Below are 23,462 nucleotides of genomic sequence, written 5' to 3'. Positions count from 1 at the left end.
CGGGGTGAATTAAAGTAGAAAAACTGTACATTTTTCTTCGATTCTTTGCATACAGTGGGTTTTTCAGTTTGGACAGAAACTGAAAACAATAGCGCTTGGAGTTTTTCAGAGCTCTTCTGACTCATCGCTTCAGGAGCTGCGTGTTGTCGGCAGCGTTTTCACCCGTATGCAGGCGAAACAAAACATTCTCCATCCTGTTTTCTGTCCATGTGGGAAGTGTTTCAGTGGCCCACTAGATGGCCACATAAACCACATTAACCACAGCATCATTCCCTGCTTCACTCCACAGTACGGCCGACGGCAGTCACCTCAGATTATATGAGGTTTGTCTTGAAATCCAGTGTAAAGACAGAACCACAAATCACCTCTGGCTGCTTTAATTCAGTTGAATCTCTTGGATTTGGTGCACAAATCTATAAGATACCATTCAAAAGTTTGGGGTCACCCAGACAATTTCATGACTTAACGGCACAAGGGTTTTCTAATCACCAATGAGCCTTTCAACAGCATTAGCTAACACAATGTAGCATTAGAACACAGGAGTGATGGTAGCTAGAAATGGAGATATTCCATTAAAAATCAGCCGTTTCCAGCTAGAACAGTCATTTACCACATTATCAATGTCTGCACTGGATTTATCATTCATTTAATGCTATCTTCATTTCTACGTGACCCAAACTTTTAAATCGTAGTGTATGTGGAAGTGGACCATGGCTACAGATTTAGTAAAACTGGCTTTCAAGAAACATGCAAAAGTTTAATTTGTGGCCTCTGACTCCACTTATTTGTTCATTTAATTCGCATTAATGAACCTCTTTTGAATTTTAACTTCAAACAAATCATGTAAATGTTATTTTGTTTTGTGATTCAACATCAAAAGCTGCTTTAACTTTAAAAATATCTCATCAGCAATGACGTGATCAGTGTTCAAAAGACATTCTTGGCTCCTAACAAATCCAAACCCTTCAAAAAAAAAAAAAAAAAAAAAACAACTCCTCATTGCCCAGATTCATTCGCGTCCACAAGTTTTTTGACCATCATAAATCGTCAATACTGACCTCACTGTCCAGGAAATGCTTTGTACTGTTCAAAAACGTCCTTAGCATCAGCCATAAAGGCCTCACTGTCCAACAGATGTTCTCAAGCTCCAAATACTACGTCCACAGTGTCCAAAAGATGCCCTCACTTTGCAAAAATGTGAGAACGTGCAGAATTAACAATAATGTCCTCACTGTGTGCAAAGTTCTTGGTTTAAAGTTTTCCTTGATCCTTATTGAGCCCCTGAGGGAGTTAATTTTCTGGATTTAACCCATTATAAGTGTGAGCAGCAGTGGGCAGCTCCAGTGTTGGTCAACAACACTTTGGGGAATAAAGTTAGCGAGTTTTTAACAGTGGGAGAAAAATGGAGCTCCCAAAGGACCTGGAGGTGATGGTGCCACCACCACGCAAGAAAATGCTTCAACTTCCAAAATCATTTTGACTTGGCAAAAACTCAGATTCCTGGTGGACATTCAGGTTCACTCCGAGGCTGTAATTTGAAAATTAATGTCCTCAATTTCCTTCTGAACGCCTGGAAACTAAAAATATTTCCAGACAGAACACAAGAATGGCAAAGCTACAATTAAAACCAGTTATTTCCAGTTGCATCACGATGATTTGTAGCTGCAGTAGCTGTCCATTTAGCTCACAACCACGCAGTAGTTTAACCATCATATGAGGAAAAGCTGATGTGTGTGACTGAAATTCTCTGACATATCAGAAACAAACTTTACATAAGATGTCCAGGAAACTGGTTTCCATCAAAGTATGCAGCCAGATTTGTTTCCACAGTTGGAGGTGTAAACTTCTTGTGTTTCTTCTCAGCAGGTTTACATACTTATTGAAATTTCTCAATTACAGGAATGAGTGAAAAGGATGTAGTTTTCATGTAGTGACTTAGTCCCTCTAGAAGTTTACAAGTTTCACTCAGTCCTTTGCAACTCTCCCATCAGCGCATGGTGCCGGCCGGTGCATGGAAGAACAACGAGCTTTTCCCAAAACGATCTCCAGTGAGGATGAAAACTGGTTTAATATTTTATTTTGTAGGAGAAAAACTGAGCTTTTGACAAACTAGGACATGAAAATATCCAGAACAGTTCATTCAATTGACTTTCTTTGGCAGGACTTATCATGATCACGGGTTTTAAGGGATTTGGTCGGGCAACGTTATGATCCTAAAATAGGGATTTGATTGATAATTCTCAGCTACAAAGAACAAGAGCTACTATTTACCCAGTTAACTGATAGTATTCATGGGTTGCATGTAAATTGATGCGATGGTTCAGTTGGTTAATGACAGAAAAAGACAAGTAAGTAAATGTCACGATAATAAACTGCATCCCAGGCAAGTACAGGAAGCAAGAAGATCAATAATAGAAGTTTAACCAGCTCAGAGGCAGCAAATATATCAATACATGAATTCATAACATCCCTCTAGAATCTACAGAGCGGTGTACCATCAAGCAAATTCAACATAGACGAGTTTTCTTTATGTTAGCCGGCTCAACAAAACCCCAGTCAGAGATAACGGGTATCACAAGGATGGTTAGCAACTTTCTTTTTAAACCAGGTTTTCTTCTCCAGCTTCTGTGCATGCACCCACAAAAGAACAGGGTTTTTCCAATGGACCGATGGGGAGCATCTATTTAAGGAGCAGGTTGGTACAATGAAGAGATATTAAGAACTTTTTTTTTTTTTTTTTTTAAAGTGCTGCTACTGTACAAGATGCATGAGAGAAATCCGAGTTGAAAACTGTGGAAATCACTCTAGCTTTGCAAATCAATGTTATGGATGAAATATTCTCCATTATAAATATCAATTTATTAATCAAGGTTACTTTATTTGTCTCCCCATTGTTCTGACCGCCAGGAAATTGCTGCCCAAACACAATAAATACAATAAATAGGACACATGCAGAGTATTATCTTGCATTAAGTATTGTATAAGTTCTAAATTGCTCCAGGTTATTCCTGAGAATATCCTCAATCAGCTGCTATGACCGTGTTTTCCATCTGTCCTCTATTTGAGCATTCATGAGAGATAAATGAATCTTTGTACCAGGTGTGTTCGCACAGGTCAGCTTTCTCATCTGTGTTCTATTAATTTCACTACCAGTGGTGTAAAACAGACTTGGCAGCAAATCAGGACTAAAAATAAGAACATATCTACGCGTTTTCTGCATCACTAAATGAAATCATGTAGGTCCCTGTGATCACACAACGCATAGAGTTTGCACTATTGAAACTACAGATCAGATTTGCAAATATCTAAATTACTCAGAAGAAGATTTGTTGAGAGGAGACGCTTCTGGTGGAAGATTTAAACAACAAGCACTGAACTGAACATCCCTCAGAGCAGGTTACCATGGTGATCCAGCAGGTTAAAAGAGAAAACTCTGACTTTAGGTTCAACATAACTTGCTAGCCACCTAATCTAATCTCAGACCTGTTAGTTTCATTTGTTTTGGTTTTAAGTAAAGCATTTGGCCTTTTTGCGATTTTTGTTGCTGCTAAGTTCAGTTATGAGCAAACAGAGTTCAATGCACCGTTTAAAAGTTTGGAGTCCCTTAGAAAAGTCCTTATTTTTGAAAGAAAAGCAGTTTTTTTTCAATGAAGATAGCATGAAAAGAATGATGAATCCAGTCCAGACATCATTAATGTGGCGAATGACTATTGTAGCTGGAAGCAGCTGATTTTTAATGGAATATCTCCATAGAGGTACAGAGGAACATTTCCAGCAACCATCACTCCTGTGTTCTAATGCTACATTGTGTTAGCTAATGGTGATGAAAGGCTCATTGATGATTAGAAAACGATTGCGCAGTTATGTTAGCACATGGATAAAAGTGTGAGTTTTCATGGAAATCGTCTGGGTGACCCTGAACAGTAGTGTATATGTAAAAAAGTGTATGTTAAGATAATTTAGAACAGCTTAAAAGGTGATTTCTAAGTCGCACACAGCTTGGACAGCACGCTAAGCTAATCCTTATTGGCTATGAATCCAAGTCAAGCGTGGTTTAGCAAAAAGTACATAGTTGTGAAAGTCAGTTTGCAACAATCTGTACAGCTGGGTCGATCTCATCCACGTTTCTCACCATTTTCCTGTCTGCAACCTGCATTTTCACGATTCCCTGTTGCTATAACCAAAGACCAGCAGCTCTGTGCACAAAGCTGCTGCCTCAAAAGTTAAGCAACATGACCGGTGCATTGATTGTTGTGACATTTCCCTCTCACTGACTGAGCTATATACAGCGATCCAGCTGATCAGACACCGATTCACCACCTGCTGTTCAAGTAGGAATCAGTGCCGCTGTCCCACATGCCCCACTGGCAGCATGTTCATTATGTTGGCTGGCAGAAAGCCCGGGACAGGGATCGAAACCCCTCGGTGCTGTGGTTGAGTGGATGAGCACGCGGGCCAAGAAACACACACATGCACTCGTGGAAGGACAAAGGACGCATCCACACATGCATCTGCACACACGTTCTCCCCAACACACACTTAACACGCTCCAACACTCTGCGCTGGGTTGGAGTGTCGGCGTGAGGCGGTGAACTGCGTTTGAACCGCTGACCTCTGTAACTCACCCATATTGATGGCAGGCAGCGCGCTCGCTCACAACACAGCGCTTCAGCAGGCATAGCATGGCCCCAGGGACTGCAGGCGTCAATGGGGGGGGGGGGGGGGGGGGGGGGGGGGGAGGGAGGGATGAAGGGATGGATAGATAGAGAGGGTTGAGGGAAAAATATTGCCAGTCAAGTCTATTTGTCAAGGTGTGATGGTGGAATAACAAGGAGGCAGACTGAAGTGAGAAGGTGATGCCCAGTAGTGAGGTTTTACTGAATGGTGCTAAAGAGATAACACAGCGCTTTGTGTTTAATTGTTTGATTAAAGAAGAAGAAGAAGGAGAGAGTCTCTTATAGCTACGTTTGGTCACAGACATGTTCTCACTATCATATGTGGGCCTTCATTTACTGCGATAACAACCTACTCTTTTCGTTTTAGGCCTTTACAGACATGTGGGTTATTCCACAATTGGAGGATATCTTACGTCCCACCCATCAAATTTCAAATAATCCACATACAAAGCACTAAAGCATGCAATTGTTGTGTACATTTACTTGTCCTGAGACTAGAGATGTCCGATATTGGCTTTTTTGCCAGTAACAGATATGCCGATATCGTCCAACTCTCAATTTCCGATTCCGATATCAGCTGATACCGATATATGTGGGCTATCTAACTCATTAGAGGTGACATCATATATTTCCTGACGTGGAATTAACACATCATGCCTAATTTTATTGAGATGCCACATTGGATGCATTCTCAAATGCAACAACGCTTTCAAATGTTCATTGTCCCTTCATGTGTAAAAACATCAACACTGTTTGTTTCCACAGAGCGCAACACCAAAATATAAGCCTGCTCACTTTTCATGTGCAATAGCAGCATGTAAACAATGAAACATGATGATCAATATCACTCTTGTTGCTTTAACGGCTTATGTTTTTACCCAAGTGAAGGTAAAAATGCTTGACTTTAGCATGTATTAGATGACTTCTGCACTGTTGTTTTGGTACTTTTGCAAGATCTAAGTGTTTCTTGCACTTCTATTAATGGAGTAGGGTCTGGGAAGGTCTATTTGTCAAAAACCAAACTGGGAAAACCATTTTCCAACAGTTGAAGCTCTGTGCACAGGAGTACTGTTATGCTGAAGCAAGAATAGTTGTTCCCAAAACTGTAGCATGAAACTAGAACCACACAACTGCCTAAAAAAGTGAAGGGACCCCACAAAAGGGTCCCAGGACGAATCTGAAGAGTCACAACTTATTTAAAGTGGATAAACAATGTATCTGGGATGCAGATTTATGACTATTTAATGTGTGAAATATTGGCTACCTCCCCCTTAAGATACCAACAGGGTGGTGACACACTCTTGGCCTTATACTGCATTCTAATAAACCACCAAAATAAGAAAACTCAGCTTGTTCTTGCAGCTTTTACAACTAAACTATATATACTGCAATTACAGCCATTGAGTATAAGTGTTTCCCCAGTCATGTGACCTTTCCTGGACCACCGATTGGTCAAGCATCAGGGGTGAGTCAGAGGTGAGCTGCCGCCTCCATAAATCATTCACTTCATTTTCATATTTTTTTGCATTAACATTGCGCTGCAAAGCTTCGGACGTCTTCCAGACTCCAGTGTGACACATTTAGCTTTTTATGGTTCCTCAGTATAGCGCACACACGTTCATGTTAGCATGTTCTTATCCATAACACGTCATTAATGATGGATGCTAGAAGGTAAGTACAGTCTGTATTAGAATGCAGCTGTTCTACGAGCTAGCAGCTTTTACTGTTCGCACTGGCCTTGACGTTAATATTTGATTAGGAACAGGGAGCCGCTGACATGTCGCAGCGGTATCTGACTCACTGTACCAGAGTTCAACCTGGCATCAAGGACAAGAAAGACGGGACTCCAAATGGAAAAATCGACATGAAAACTACCAAAATGCTTCAGGTAAGATACTCAACACGTGATGGGTTTTTTTTTAAGATCTTATTCCTAAAATATGGTCATTAATCTGCCTCCTCTGATCTGAGATGAAGATTTTAGAACCTGGCTGCTTCCGTTTATCCACAAACGGATTTTAGATCAACTGACAGAAAGGCAAAGAGGGTTATTATCAAAGGAGTTTATCTGATACAGTTTGCACAAAAGGGATCACATCTATTGTTAAATCTTTTTACTGTTAATTACTGCAGAGGTCTACAGAAAGAGCCCTGCATGGAGTCAGTGAGTGGGCTCGGTCGACTGAACTCACACCTATTAACCAATCAGTCGTGTGGAAAAACAATGTGAACGTCATTTAGATGAATTAAAAGGACCACAGTGCAACGAGTGCACTCCACCTGCAGCCTTATTAGCCTAAATGGATTCTAAATCAGCAGGAAAAACTAGTATTTGCAGCACATGAAGTCGCTTTAACCACGTTACCTTATATTGAAATGATACTCCAAAGCAACGTCCACTTTCCCAAATTCATCGTTTCTCAAAATAAAACGATATTGGCACCATTTTGCATGGATGTAATGTTGGCTAATGAGCTGGGGTTTACAAACTTCTGTTGCTTTCGAGTTTTTAGGCCTGCGTTTGAACAAAAGCTTGGAGGTTTCTCTGATTAAAAGTTCAGTAAATAAATTAGACCGAGCAGTCTTCATTGGGTTTGGAGAGTTCAAAGTTGCTAAAACAGGCAGTCTGTTCCTTCTGCCACCAAAAATAAAGGATAAATCTCAGAAGGCAACTGATGTAGTGCTTTTCTCCTTATGAAACTAACACCAAAAACCAAATCAGACAATGATGTGACAGGAGTTTTAATAGTCTGACGGCAACAAGACCCCTGATTGTCTACGGATTGAAGAAAGGACAGTAAATACTAAGACTGTCTTCCTGTCTAAACTTGGCCACTTGATATATGTGGATACACCTTTAAACTAAGGTTTGATTTGGAGAAGTTGTTTGATCAAAAAGCAACAAAGCAGAGACCCAACTAAGTTAGAAATGACTCACAGTGTTGGCATAACCAGGCTATGATTAACAGTCCACCTTCTTTTTCTCTCAAACATATGCATGCACCAGAGGAAGCATATCCTCTCATACTTTTATGCTCTGTGAATGAAAGTTTCTGTCAACTTTGAAATGAACAGGCAACTGTAGGTGGTTTGAGCATTTTTTTTTGAGAAAAGGGCTTCGTCAAACCTCATGGCATCATGAAAAAGTCAAATTACTGCCACTAAATTAGAGACTAACTATTCAGGGTCCAGGGATTTTCCAGTGTAGACAAGTTGTAGGCACCCTTAAAGGAAAATCACCGGGGCGAAAATTATAAGAAATAAGGAAATAAAGTAAGTGGGATTCTGTTCGTTCAGTCATAATGGACAGATCTGTCAGAAATAACAGGAAAATGTATAGTTTTCTGTGAAATCAGGTGATAAAAACTTACTGTCATGCACAGTCATTCATCAAAGACGCTTTCTGTCTGCTGTAGCGTTAAGACTTCCTCTATTTGGAGCTAACAGGCCATGGACCAGCAATACAAAAAACAGCCTCAAAACTAAAGTATCTAAAAGGAAGTATGGTCCACACACTTTTTGTCACATGATTCACGAGTTACTCTAAAATGTCTCAAATAATATGATGTATAGGCCTTTTGATTTTGTTCCAAGCATTCTTCACCATTTGTACACACATTGTTAAAATAATGATAAACTATGCTCCAAACAGCAGTGCTCCAGCCCGACCTGCATTAGCGTGATGGTTTTAGTCCCAACAGCAACTCATGGAACAATCTGAAAATTGCTCTGACTGGGCGCAGATCTGTCGCTCTGCTATTTAAACAAACCCGATGCAAACTGTTCCAAATAATCTTTGAGGCAAACAAACAGCGGCAGGTGCTTGAGAACCTGCCAAATCAAGCATATGGCCCCTAAGGTGGAAGTAACAGGACTGGCTGAACGGGAGCTCTCGTTTCCTTTCCACGCTGCAGCGTTCAGCTCAGCGGACTGCATCCAAGCTGTGGGTTCTGGTGGCAAATGTGACAAAGGTGTTGTAGCCCCGAGCAGCCCACTTGACCCTGGCCGCTTTGGGTGAGAACGTGGACGTCTTCTTGGAAAAGTGTTGATCCCGTTTCAACACTTGGCGCTTTATTGTCAGTTACAATATGGAGCTGAGCATCAGTGGTGAAGGCTGCAGTGGCTCGCTGCAGACGGACAGACCTCCATCTCTGGCGTCAGGCATCAGCTCCGTGATTGGAGGCCGTATTGTTTGACTCGGGGACTTTTTTCATCATTAGCCTGCGCTGCGTGGCAAACGGGCGTCGTGGCTCCCTTTTTTATTTCCTTCCCCTTTTTTCCCCCTTTCAGGCAGCAGTATCACAGCTCTGATCTGTCACCCTTCGCTTGCCTTAATGTGTGAAAGCAAGACGTGTTGCGCCTATTAGCACTTCTTGGCAAGGCTGGCATGCTGATCCCTCATCCCCGGGGAGCCCGGCAATATGGTGCCGCATGGTGACCGCCCGCCAGCCCTGGCTCCCGCTGTCACAACACATCACACATCCCCAGCAACCAGCACCGCCGCCGCCTCCTCCGCCACCACACCTCCATCACTGCGGCGGTGTGAGCGACAGCAGCCGGAGCCAGGGGTCCTCTGGGTGGAGTTCAAAACTTTTAGAGAGAGGGGGCAGCTAAAGTGGACTGTGTCTTTTAATTATGAGGTATATAGTTGGGTTCATTGGAGGAAGTGTGGGTTGAATATAACCTTAGATTAAGTGTGAGATCACACATCCAAGATCACCCTCTTTAGGGTTAGTCGAGTTCATGCCTCACTAGAGTATGTTCAGATTCTTAAAGGCATTATGGAGGATGTTTTTTTTTTTTTGTTTAATTTGTCTGATTCACATAAAATGAATATACTGACTTTTAGTGGACTTGTATGTATGGTTTCTAAAAGAATTAAAAAAACAAAACAAAACTGTGGACATGGCAGGACCTGAAAAACATCAGCCAATCAATGCGCTCGGACTGAGGCGTTTGGTTTGCTCCCTTTCCTGTCAATCAAAAATCTTCTGGCTCAGGCCTAGTTACGTAGATTACGTACGCCTTGGACTTACGTGTTTTGTGTATGTGCTGCTTTGGTATAGCTTCGTAGTTAGCTGGCGGCTTGTTTTGCTCATCTTTTTTTACATAATGGCAGATAAAGATCCAGGGGGACCCAGCCGTAAAAGAAAGTCATTTTCTGAGGTCAGAGAAAATAAAAGACAACTGGATCGCGAGAATGCAAAAACAAAAGTGATTATTGGCGAGTCATTTGGGCGATGGCGTCAGCTCAAGCAACAAATGGACCTAAAGACAGATGCCTTGGTTGCTAAATTCCTTCTGGACAGGTAAAATGTATTATTGATTATACTGCGGCTGTAGGCAACTTCACGAGTCCTACGCAAGTTTCTGGAGGGGGGTGTTTGTTTGTAAATGTTAAGAGGGGGGAGGTTAGAGGGGGGTGAGGAAGAGGTTGTATGTGCGCATGCTACGTTCAAAGTCGTAGGAAATTAAATCTCCTCTAATGCCTTTAACCTGGTAAAGAAGGTTATAGGGGACATTTTTGAAGATAAATAGTCCTGAGTTTAATGTTTTTCAAAGTGTTATAGAATCTGTGCAGCTTAGTGTTCTTGCAGTTCTTTTACATCACAGTTTTTCTGGTCTGTCATTATCGTGTTGATCATTTCAGGAGTTATCAAGCATCAGTGTTGAGTCTCTTTAGGAATATCTACATTTACGCTGCAGCACCTCTGGTTCATTCTGAACAGGTCCAAACCTTCCAGTCATATCTCAGGCCATCGTACGTTACAGCAAGACTACATAATACGCTTACTTACTTGAAGATAAATTAAAGGCGCTTTCATTTTGATCTTATTGATGTTGACTTTATGTGAAAGCACTGTTTGGTGCATTCGGTAATTAAGGCAGAATTGCTACATACAGCTCGTGATCTGAAAATTCTCAAGATTGCTCTCAGAAATCAGATCGACAACGGCAGATGTTAACCCTCCTGTTGTCCTCATTTACAGGCACTGAAAAATAGTTCCCTGTCTGAAAAAAATCCAGAAAAAAAATTACTCAAATTTCTGAAAATTTGCAGAAAATTTAGAAAGAAAATTCCAAAAAATCTCTTAAAAACTTTGTTTTAAAAAATCCCCCAAATGTGGCAAGAAAATTCTCGTAAATATTTTCAAAAAATGAGTAAAAACCTTCCTAAAAAAATCCTAAAAATATCTAAAGTGATTACATATATATCAGTAAAACTTCTATTTTCTTCAAGAACATTCACAAAAATCAGTGAAATTTGCTGGATTTTGGTTGATTTTTTTGTGAATATTTTTAAGAAATATGTTTAACATTTCTTTTTTCCCACCAAAAATGTTCAAAGATTTCCCAAAAATGTTGAAAATGTGGACAAGTTTCAATGTGAAAACATTTTTTTAACTTTAAAATGAGTCAATTTTGACCCGCAGGACGACACGAGGGTGGAGCACTTCGTGGTCTTTCTCTCCACCGTCACTTCAGCAGTCTGCCTGCAGTAGTCTTCACCTTTTACCCCGATATGACTTGAACTTTATTCTATTTCAGCTCAAGCAAAGCATACAACTTCCTCCACATCTCTTGTAGCCTCTGCCTGACTGTTGTTGGCATCAGATTCATTTGGACTGCTTGTTTTGTCCAGTTTTTTCTTCACTCTGATCCCTACAGGCCTTTTAGAGAGAGGGGGCATCTAAAATGGACTGTATTTTTTAATCATGAGGTATATAGTTGGGTTTTGGCTCATTGGGGGAAGTGTGGGTTGAATATAATCCAGTCAGATCCCCCTCTCTACGGCTACAGTCGAGTTCATGCCTCAATAGAGTATTTTCAGATTCTTAACCTGGTAAAGATGTCAGGAAGGATTAAAGAGGGCACCCAGGCTCAGAAATGGGTCTTTCGGGGGCAACTATGCACGATATCAACCATCATCAGACCTTATTACACTGATTCTGTTCACTTCTAACGATAATGTCTAGTTTCATTCCATTTTTTGGACAAATCTACTCGACCATCTTTCATTTACCTTTTCATAGGATATAATATGAATATTTCTGAATATATTTGTCAAATTTTAGCTTCATTTATCAAATATTTGCCACAACAGAGCATTTTTTAAATAACCTGCCTTCAGAAATTCACTTGTACATTAAAAACTGAGGCTGTTTGAACAAATATATCTGAGGAACTACTAAAGATAAAAGCCTGAAATGTTCATTAAAATTTGTCGCCATGTCAGTAATTCAGAATCTGCAATATTACACCCGTAGATTAAACGATCTCTAATTATGGATGGGTTGAAATGTTAAAAATAAAAACTGAAGCTGTCATGAAAAGTTCATATTACCAAAAAAATGTATAATGTAATGCAAAAAGTATAGAATACTGAAACATGAAATACACAGTCTCAAATTTCAATATGCAAAAGAACATGTTGAAAGTGGGTGGACAGGGTTTTTTTTTTTGCTATTATTATCATCTTATGAGGTACTAGATCAATCTAAATATTCACAGATGCCATTTTAAGTCTGCCTGGTTTCTGATAAAGCAGTTTCAATAAAATCAGAGATGATCGAGCAGAAGGACCCTCAACATTTGAGATGGAATCGTTTCCATTCTGCACTGGGTAGCTCAAACCTCAAGCCATAAAAACTGGATAAAAACAAAACTAAAGAAAACAAATCTTTTAAAATTGCCAGTTATTAAACTTTGCTTGCTAGTGACCAGCTAAAACCTCACTGGGGCTGCCAAAACCTCCTCTGTGCAGGTAAAACTCTGCATTATCCCCTAGACAGTCTGACCGGTTCACTTTCACTTATCTTTTCAAAATATATTTTTGTCTTTATTGGCTGACAGGAAATGAGGGGAGAGAGAGAGAGAGAGAGGTCGCACTGAAACCAGAGATGCTACGATTACATGATCAGCATGCTGAACACCTCAACCACCGTATATGTTGACATTTGAGTGTTTGTTTGAATGACACGATCTCAGATTAAAGATAAAAGCCTGAAATGTTCACTGTTGTTTCTAATCATTGAGTGAAAATCTGAAGTATGTTCAGTTTTTCTGGTATAGCTCATGATACCTGCTCAATCAGTGATGAAAGTTAAAAATAACTTTCCCTTCATTCCTGTCACCACATAGGTCAACATTTATTGGGAAACACAGGAGTGTAGAGGTAGAAATAAGATTTTGCAGCTGAAGCACTATGATGCTCCACTCCAGGCTTTTTAAAGCACTTCTACATACTGGAAAAGGCTGGGTATTAGATCTAAATATGATTTGGGTAATACCTGGCTGAAACTGAGGTCAAGTTTCCCTCAAGAGATAACCTCCATGGCAGAAAAATTAGTCCAAAGCCAAAAATTGCAGTTCCTTGAATGACCACTTGGAGATGGAAACAAAAGCAAGTCAATCCCCATAGATTTAAATGTTAAAATGTTCAACTCTACAGCAGGAATTAACAGGTTTACAAACTGGTACAAAAAAAATATTTTGGTCTCTTTGGGTAATTTTCCCCATTTATGACAGTAGCTGGGTTTCCATTACAGTTTTTCGCAAAATAAAAGCGATATTTCTAAAATATCGACAAAGTATATTTGCTCTTTGAACGTGTTTCCATTGAAGGTTGTTCTGGGCAGAAGCATCGTAACTCTCGTAAAATATCATCCCGCGAGATTTTACTGCAGGAAGATGGACGCCCTAAACCTGTTTCTGTCTCCTTCTAACACTCTGCATTCCTCTGCTGTTTGCTGTCTGGTATGGCAGTGATGTTTTTCTCAAGAATAATGGCAAGAAAAGTCTCGGTCTCTTCTTCTGTCCACACGTACCGCTCCATGTTTACTCTGAGAGAACTGGTCATGTGACCAGGTACGTCACGTCCGGTGACGTATAATTGGGGAAAAAGTGTTTCCATTGCGCTTTGGTGACATTTTTCAACATCGAAACGTCTGAAAAACCACCTCATGAGAGCGTAAAAACTTTTTTGTGATATTTTAGTCCTTTTTCGAAATTCAGGTGTTTCCATTACCAGTTTTTTATTGCGCTATTTACATTTTGTGCATATCTAAGGGTAATGGAAACACAGTCAATAGTACAGGAGTGACGTCTTATAGAACTAATCTGTTTAAATAATATTGAGGTTCAAAGTTTTGCATAATTAAAGGAGAGACTACTTTGAGTGACAGGTGACCTCGTTGCTCATTTTTGGATTAGATGGTAGCAACCACACTGAGCTCAAAAACCAATCTGCAGGAACTCTACAGTTGATGTCATGGAAGGTTTGACTACCTTATCTATGTCTATAATCTATGCTTTACTTTGCTCAGCTTCAGTTCCAGATTTAGATCAGTCTTTTTCCCATTTTTTGACTTTTTTGGCAAAGTTTCCCTCCTGCTGTGCAATTTTCACTCAAGAATTTCAAAGCTGATCCTTAAAAGATGCTTATATTCCTCAAAAAATGTACTTCTTGTTTTTGTTTTTAACATGTTTAAATGTTGTACAGCACTTTGCGTTACATTCTTTGTGTGAAAAGTGCTCTATAAATAAAGTTTGATGGATCGATACTGAAACATGATTTTTTCTTTCTTTGCATCAACCCACAAGTTTAAAATGCTGCACCAAAATGACTACTGAAACTTTAAATGTTGTATTAAACCACACAGTGCCAAGACAGAGATAGCAGTGAAGTGGGAGACACCAACACTGTGGTCAACATGTCTGACACTAATTTGAGTGATATATGACTCCTAAGCCACAAAATATCACCAACTCATGTTAACCGTTTTTGGTCAGAATTTCCATTTTATTGTAACGGAATCACCGGTTAGCATGGCATTAGACATCTCAATCACCTCCTACATAGGAGATTTGTCCAGTTACTCAAATAAATTCATTTTAGGGTAATTATCAGACTATTTCACTCATTGGTTTTAGTATCCATTTCACAAAGCAACCTTATTTTTGCAGGTGAAACAAATCCAAAACACCCTGAAAGAGGTAGACACCCACAAAGAACCAAAAGGCCTGTTTGTGGGCGGATGGAAAAACAGAACGTTTAAAGAAGCACATACAAAAAAGAAACTGGTCAAATTGGAAACACGCAGCCACCAGATGGGTTATTAGTGATATTTACATGTAATAGTTTCCTCTCAGCACTCATGACAGTCCGACCGCGGCAGAGAGGATGACTGTGCTGCTGGATGTGGATCTGATAATGAGTGGTCTCTGCCTCTCAGTTAGCAAGCATAGTGTCAGCTGTGAGTCATGAGGCTTCCACTGACTAGCTTTGAGTAGCGCAGACCACGAGCGAACGTATCAGCCATGTGTGGGATCCGCCCACAATGTTTTTGTGGTTGAGTAGATAATTTACAGTAAGAGGAAATGAGCTTGTATTCAATTTTTTCGAGTGTCTTTTTAAAGTTTTGACTGCTGGAGTTGGACAAACACAACGTAATACACATTTACTGTATCATGTCTCAGAGCATCTCAATTGGTGCAAATGCACGTCTACTCTGCAGGATTATAGCTATCGCAGAAAGTTAGATATTTACAAATCAAAGCTTTCTGTGAAGTGGCACAACATCTGGATATCTAGAATTCTGTCTATGAAAAAGTGACTTTAACAGGAGATTTTATTTGTAGACAATCACTGATTTCTTCACAATCAGGCTAAGATTCAGCTTTAACAGATTTAAATGATACAAGATGTGAAGGCTGCAACTGGTCTGAGGCCCAACCAAGATATGAGAGCTTTGAACACGTTTCCTCTCAGATTGCTGACGTTCACGGTGCCTTATTTAGAAAGCTGCACGAACTATCTGTAAAATCTGTTATCACGGCAAAATCTGAGGTCTGCATCTTGCTCTGGCTTTCCAACATTTTCTCATTTCAGCAGCACTGCACAGTTTCAGCCACAAAGCCACGGTGTTTACTGTGTACGTGGTGTTTTGCACACACTTATGATGAATAGGTCAGCTGAATGGATGGGCTGGATAGGCGGTGTGACATGTTCTACCTGCCTATCACCACCATAAGCACCGTATAACCGCCGTGCCACAGGTTAAAGCTGCTGCGACACGACGCCTGTGAGCTTCCTGTTGAGACGGCGATCACCGCTGATCCTCTGTGCCACCAGAGCCGAGCCCACCGGGCATCTTCTGGCGCCATGATGCATCGTAGCCCCAGCAACCAGAGACGGACAGGTTCCGACCTGAAATTTTTTTTAAAAATTCCATGTGCCAGGGGTGACGCCTGGACAGTAAAGGATATTTAATCCCGGCGCTGAAGGCGGCTGGGGAAGGGTGTAGCGGGGGGTTCGTCTGCTGATCTGTCACAGCTCCACGCCTGGCTGGCCATGCTCACATTAACACTGACAAGACAAAGAGGTGACACATCTCGGCCTGCAGGGGCCACGGTATATGGACACGCTCATGCACATGCACATGCAGGCATTTACTCAGCTTCACATGTGCACAATTACTGTATATGTCAGTGTGCAGAGGCAGGAGCAGGAAAACTCTCCAGACACTTAAAAACAACTTTTTTTTAAATTTAAAAGTGCGCAAAATCCAGTCATCTATCAATTTTCAGAGTGTAAGAGTCACTTTAAATAGAAGAACGCATGCAATATTCTTCAAAACAACTCCAAACACCATCAGTCAGGCACAGCACAGATCACACACGACGTACTGAGGAACTCATGACGGCTCTCAAATGGTTTGGCTGACGGATGAGGGGTGGCAGAACGCGATGCCAAAACAGATTGAACTTTGGGACATCTCTGCTTTGGACAGCTTCAACAAGCAGAGGGCACGCGGCGGTCACCGGGGGCAGGGCTCCGGTCAGTGGGGGCTGGCACAACATCCCGAGGAGGGTGTCGGGTACGGGGGGGGGGGGGCGAACGAGGCGTTGCGGTGTCACCGTAATGTCAGCCCGTGCCAAGTGCAATCATCGTTAGCTGTAATTTTCTGAGCAATTAGAGCGCTTATATTGAGAACGCTCGCCAGCTGACAAACAGGGAGAATGGCTGAAGGAGTTCCTCAAAGCGACGCCGCCAACACAAACACACAACGTCTAAAAGAATGCAGGCAAATGTTGAACAACCGCCAGCAGTCCACACTTTTCCGCACTGTTGTTTCGTCAGTTTTTGCAGTTTATCATCTAGCATGGAAGGCAGAGCTGCACAAAGATCAACATCACAATGTGTGGAGAGCAACGTGAAGAAATGCAAATTAACTCAAACACTTCAACGCCAGCACTTTTTTTCCTGCTTGATGCTAAAAGCAAAAAAAGAAAAAACTCACATGTTGTCATTTTCTGCCAGACATTGTGCCTGATAGAACATCATTTGCTCCGACTTAATGCTTATTGGATGCACTTTCTTCAAACATGAAGGCTTCACCACAAAATGAGTGAAGAACAAGAGAGAAAATGCTGAAACGGAAGATTTAGCTGCAAAAAGAAACACACAAGTTGTGGGGTAATGTTTCAGCAACAAAAAAGATGCTGTGGACCAGAAACGGGTGGACTATCACCAGTGTGTGACCATTAAAACCAGCACCGCAAAGCTCTGTTTGATGAGCAAAAAAGGCCCATCTGAACCAACCAAAGCCAAAAACACCAACCTATTTTTTTAAAAATATTTTTAATTTTTGTTCCAGATCCAGTGCCCTACAAAATCACCCCAATCATTACACAGTGACCACATCTTTCCAAATAGAGGTATTATAGAAGCATCATCCGGTGAAAAAAAACAGCATTTTTTCATATTGCAAGAAAACAAAACTTCATCCTGCAGCATAAAAAAGTCATAGCGTGACATATTTGAGATATTAAATGTCGCATTTATACTGTGATTTATGTTTACACAACACATAAATGCAAACAGAACGGCTCCATAACTGTCACAGAAAACACAACTTACTCAAAAAATGTTTCGGTTGAGAAGAAACCCCAAAAAGCGGAGGTGTGTTTGTTGTTGCACTGCTGCTGGTGTTTGACAGGGACATGATTTGGAAACGGAAACTCAATCTGACACAGTTAAAAGAGGGGCATGTGGTCCCAGTCCATTCAAACTGGGTGATGACTGACCCCACCCACCCCCCCACCCCCCATCATCAACCCCACCGCACACAACACACACGGTCACATAGAGCAACAGCAAACCAATCCAGACACAAAAACACAGATTTTGGACACATTTGAAGATAAAAACAGACACACGTGCAAAACTCAAACTCTCTACATTCAAGACGTCCTGATGTAAACTGGCCTTTGGCAAATTTACAACGGTTCCAATTCAAAAATACCTAAAAACAACAAACATGCTACAGATCTCAGTGAATAAAGCACACACAGCAGGTAAATGTGACTCTGAGGAAACATGACCAAACCAATCCAGACACAAACACACATGTATGTGCAGAATCTGCACATTTTCTGCACATAGTTGAAGAATAAAAACACACATGCGCACAATTCAAACTCTTCTTGAGATGCAAAATTTGAGCATTCATGATGTAAAATGGCCTTTTGGTAAGTTTCCTTCCTACGTCCAATTAAAAATAGAGACCTAAAAAAAGAAGACGGAAGTCAGTGCACAACACAGTCACATATACCTACCTACAAACACAACCATGTGCAGAATTTGCACATTTTCTACACAGATCTGAAGAATAAAAACACACATGTGCACAACTTATACTCTCCGTAAGACATTAAATTCAAGAATTCATTATATAAACTGGCCTTCTGGTATATTTGCTATCACTAGTTCAAAAATATAATCCTAAAAAAAAGGTTGTTGCTTGAAGTACGGACCCGTACCCGTAGCCTGTGGACTACAGATACGGCACTTTCCATTTGCCAATCAGATACGCGAGATCTGGTCACATGACTCCCAGTAGACGCTAGAGGTACAGACCCGTAGCATCGGTACTACAGGTACGGACCCTAAACCTAACCCTAACCTTAACCTTTGCTTACCTTTCAACAGTTTGCAGTGGTTAGCAGCTTCTTGACTCGCGAGACTCGCATACGGGTCCGTATCTGTTGGCAAATGGAAAGTGCCATATCCGTAGGCCACAGGCTACGGGTCCGTATCTGTAGACCCTACCTAAAAAAACAAACATACTACAGATTTCACTGAATAACACAGTCACATGTACCTAATCTAAGTAATCAATCCTGACACAAACACACAAATACGTGCAGAATTTGCACATGTTCTGTACATATTTGAAGAATAAAAACACACATATGCACAATTCAAACTCGTTATAAGATGCTAAATTTAAGAATTAATCATATAAGCTGGCATTTCATGAAATTGCATAAACCTAAAAACCAAAAAGACTACAGATCTCCGTGAACAACACATATACCTACCAACAAATACTCAAGGATATGCAGAATTTGCACATTTCCTACACGTTTGAATACACGCATAACTTATACGATCCACAAGACATTGAACTTCAACTCAAAAATATACACCTATATAACAGACCACAGCTCTCAGTGAACAACACCCAACCACAGAGCTACATATACCTGACGTGTGAACAAACCAATCCAGGCACAAACACACAAGTGTGTGTGCAGAATTTGCACCTTTTCTGCACATATTTGAACAATATAAACACATTTGCACAACTTCAACCCTCCATAAGATGCTAAATTCAAGAATGCATGATATAAACTGAACTTTAATTCAAAAATATCTTTAAAAATACACTACAGATCTCAGTAAGCAACACACACACAGTCACATATACCTGATGTAAGTGTGAACAAACCAATCCAGGCACAGACATTTGAATATGTGCAGAATTTGCACATTTGTTGCACATATTTAAAGAATAAAAACACACAGGTGCACAATTGAAACTCTCCATAAGATGCTAAATTCAAGAATTCATGATACCTTAAAAAAAACAAATGTATGACAGATCTCAGTAATAAATTACTTCATAAAAGCCAACTGAGCTCTGGATCTGTTGAGCTTCGTAGAGCGCATAGTGCCTTGCAAGAGTTAGGAGGGTGGTGTATTTTATAAGCATAAGTGGAGTCAGTTCTCATGCATAAAAACAGACCACAAGAGAGGAAAAGGAAGAACAATAAAGAGAGAAGAAAGGCAAAGATGGACAGTTTGATAAGAGTCAGCTAATCATCCTGCTGAACTGTGTGAAGCTAAATTTATACACATTATTCATGCGCCTCAGTTGCAGGTCTGCAGACTAGCAGTGGATTAAAACGGACGTATATTCAGTCTCACTTTCTGTCTCCCTCGAATACTTTCAGAAAGCTTTAGCATCTCTTCCCCCCTACATGGGCATCCTCCCATGTCACCCAGCTCTGCTTTACTGACATGCGTCTATCTGGGACGAGCTGCTGCCCACATCCTGTCTGCTCACGTTGGCTGGTCCCTCGTCACCATGGCCGCCAGAGCAACCAGCATCTGTCTCCACCGACCCCCGGACACTGAGAGCATCAGGATATGACACCACCAGCCTGAAACGCAGGCACAGCCACCAGCCCTGACGCTTCACAGAGTAAAGTGCACCTCAGATACTGCTGTGGTTTTCAGACAGGCAGCAGCAGCAGCAGCTACAGAGACAGGCAGCCACACATGTGTCGTAAGATTAAAAATATGAAGCTGCAAAGAAAATTATACAAAGCTCTCAAGTAGATGGGCCAAGATCACGATTATTCATTGATTTTAGAGACAAAACATTCATATTGTCCTGTTTTCACTTCCATGTTGTGCTACATTCATGCTAGCGTTCAAATCGTTGCATCAAAAACTGGCCTAAAATAATCTTCACTTGAATTCGGTGCAACTTCTACATGCAAAATATCCACACAATTGTGCAAAAACATCTTATTTGCTGAACATCTCCTTAATCAAAATGCTAAAATGTACCACTGTTCCACAAACGCCTCATATGCAGGCTACACTAGCTAGCAAGGCAGCTGCAGCACCGAGCAGAGAAGCTTCTAGTCTCCACTCAGTTAGTGCAGTGCTTTTAAAAGAGTGAAAAAAGGTGTGCTCATATTAGGTTTACCCAGGCTGAAAGTAATGGGATTCTAAAACTGTGATTAATCGTGCAGCCGTAATCTCAAGTTATAAAAGCTTGTATTAAATGTCACATCAGATTTGTATTCTTACTGTCGTTAAGGTGGTATTTTTTTATCGTTCTTACATGACTTGTGTTTAGACTGCATTTATTATTACAGGATCTTGTCGTTTTTGCTGAATCTATATTACTAAAGAAAATAAAACTATCATATTTCTGAAAAGCAGCCATGAATTTAAAAAAAAAACACCCCTATGTGTTGCACCCCAAAATCTGAGGAGTCCTAAAATTGTTCAGAACAATTATCAAAATGTGTTAAATACTTAAAGTGAGTTGTAGCTTCAATACAGTGCTGCAAAAATAAAAGGAAGTAAAAATTAAAATGTGTGAAAACCGTCAACCAAACTTTCAAAGAGCACATTACATGGTTGCTGATCAGCGGCCACTGTGGCCACAAGTGGTAAATGTAAATAAACAATCTGTGGACACTCTGTTTGCTCATCTCACTTTTGTAATAAAGTTTGCATAAAGTGCACATTAAAGAAGGTCGTGGCCTCCAGGTCTGAAAAGTCAGTGTAGAAATGCCTTAAGCTTGCATTCTTTCCAACAGCCACCAGGGGGCAACTCCTCTGGGCAGACTTGTATAGAAGTCTATGAGAAAATAGGCTCATTTCTTACTAAACCTGTTTCTTCTGTAAACAAATTCCTCCTGAGTTTGTCGTCCCCACTGCTAGTTTCAAGACTTTTTGAACAAAGCAGGATGTTAATTTAGTAAATTATGGTTTCATTTGGAGGGAAAACAGACGATAAGGCAGAGTATGTTTTAGAGTGTGGCTACCTTCTGATTGATAGGTTAGTGCTAGTTCATCTTATACACTTTTTTAAAAATGAAGATGGCACCACAAAATCGAAACTTGAGGCTTAAAAACATTAGTTTGCATATCAGTGGGTGAGTTATGGTGGCTGTATTCATAGTTCGCTTGACTTCAATACTGAGGCAGCAAATTTTAATTACAGGACAAATAAATGAGATTCTGCTAAAAAAAAAAAGAAGAAAAAAGAAAAAAACGTAAGTGAATCGATTTAATAAAGACTGAAATGGCTGTTTATGGTTTTAGCTAATATTAGCCACCATGAGATAATGCCAAACCAGACCAAGTGAGGCTGCAGGAACAAAAAAAACTCAGTGTAATGAGTTGTGCAAAGATATCTGTGAATATTTATAGATTAAACACTTAATATGTAATAGAGTTATTTGTTCTTTAAAGTTACAAACTCTTGCTTACATGCTAAACACTTAATTACACGTTGCAAAGTTACACATTTAGATTTTTTTCCTATTAAAACAATCACTTCCTGCCTAAAGACGACTTTCATGTAGCATGCTCAATGGCGTGCCATTCTACGTAGCCATTGGTCCAGCAGTTCGAGCACACCAGCTCTCCTATAACTCTGTTTAAACACTGTAAGACTACACTTTTACACTATGCTACAAAATGGCAATCTGATATGGGAGAAATTCAACTTTACATGCTAAGAACCAGAAACTGATACCAAAGATGAAGAGGAAGTTGTTAGGATTGGTTCTTTAAGCTTGTTTTGTTCAAAATTCTAAAAATCTGAATCTGTGTTTCTGAGACTATCACACGTCACTTTCCAGATTTAAATGCCGAGTCATGCCACTGACTGATTATTTTTGGACCATATGGACATGTTGATAAAATACTTGATTTTCACCAAACACGGATTTTAATGGGGCATATTTTGTTCCTTTTCCTGCTCATGCGTCCAACTCAAACACTCAAAAGAATCCGCTGTATTCTGCTCCAGTGTGTTATGGTACATCCTTGTCCGATCCTGTATTTCTTGTTTTACTCCGACAGCGGCGGGTGCGAACAGGCGAGAGGGGAGGCAGAAAGAGACGAATGTTGAGACATACCGGACAAAGACAGAGGAAGGTAAACAGAGAAAGGGAGAGGATACACAGCAGACAGGGAGGAAGACTCAGGCCTCCCCCGCTGCCTCCCTGCCTCCATCATGTGTAGGTGCCGGGTGTATAAATACCCCACTTCCCCCCGCGGCCCGGCTCGGCCCAGCAGGAGCCCCTCCATGCCCCCCTCTCGCCTCCTTGTCCAGCTCCCCTCTTCTTCTTCTTCTTCTTACCCCCTCCGCTCACCTCCCCTCTTCCAGCGTCTAATTAGGATCTTGGGCCTCGTTAGGGCCGGCAGCCCTCGGGGGCCACGCTGATACAAAAGCTGATTCTATCTGACGTAACAAGTCAATGCCAAGGGGACGGATGCTAATTTTAATTAATTAAATGGAAGGGTCAGCTCGTGACAAACAAGGGCCAGAGGGAGGGTCGGTCGGTGGAGCGCGTGGACCAGCCAGACCCCCGTGTTCCTCTGGAGGGGGAAGATCAGCCCAGCGGTTGTTATTGCTACGCTCCCAGATGAGAGCTTTGCAGGCAAGTCATGGCTGGTAGGCAGGAGGTGTTGGCATCCACCTTGTTAGCACAATTTGTAACATGTATAGCCCCTCTGTGGGGGCGAGATTTCGGAGGATATGCTGCTTTACCTGCCATAAAACGTCCACGGCTGATTTAATTAATGAGTCTTCTTTGCTGCTGCAGCGAAAAAAAAATTGGAAAAACACGAAAAATTAGGGCTGCAACCATCATTTACTGAAGTGTCTTTAATTTTCTAAACCCAAA

At 40.9% G+C, this 23,462-nt stretch overlaps 1 long non-coding RNA gene across 1 annotated transcript; it reads left to right on the top strand.

Moving 5' to 3' along the window:
* The first annotated feature begins 6,340 nt into the window (after window positions 1-6,340).
* Window positions 6,341-12,692, top strand: LOC127531093 (uncharacterized). The gene is made up of 2 exons (XR_007937988.1): window positions 6,341-6,564; window positions 12,531-12,692. It is a non-coding gene; the product is annotated as an uncharacterized LOC127531093 (long non-coding RNA).
* Window positions 12,693-23,462: the final 10,770 nt, after the last annotated feature.

This window comes from Acanthochromis polyacanthus, chromosome 19 (genome assembly GCF_021347895.1).
Source record: "Acanthochromis polyacanthus isolate Apoly-LR-REF ecotype Palm Island chromosome 19, KAUST_Apoly_ChrSc, whole genome shotgun sequence".
In the NCBI taxonomy this organism is placed as follows: domain Eukaryota; kingdom Metazoa; phylum Chordata; class Actinopteri; family Pomacentridae; genus Acanthochromis; species Acanthochromis polyacanthus.
This window is presented reverse-complemented; position numbering and strand designations above follow the sequence as displayed.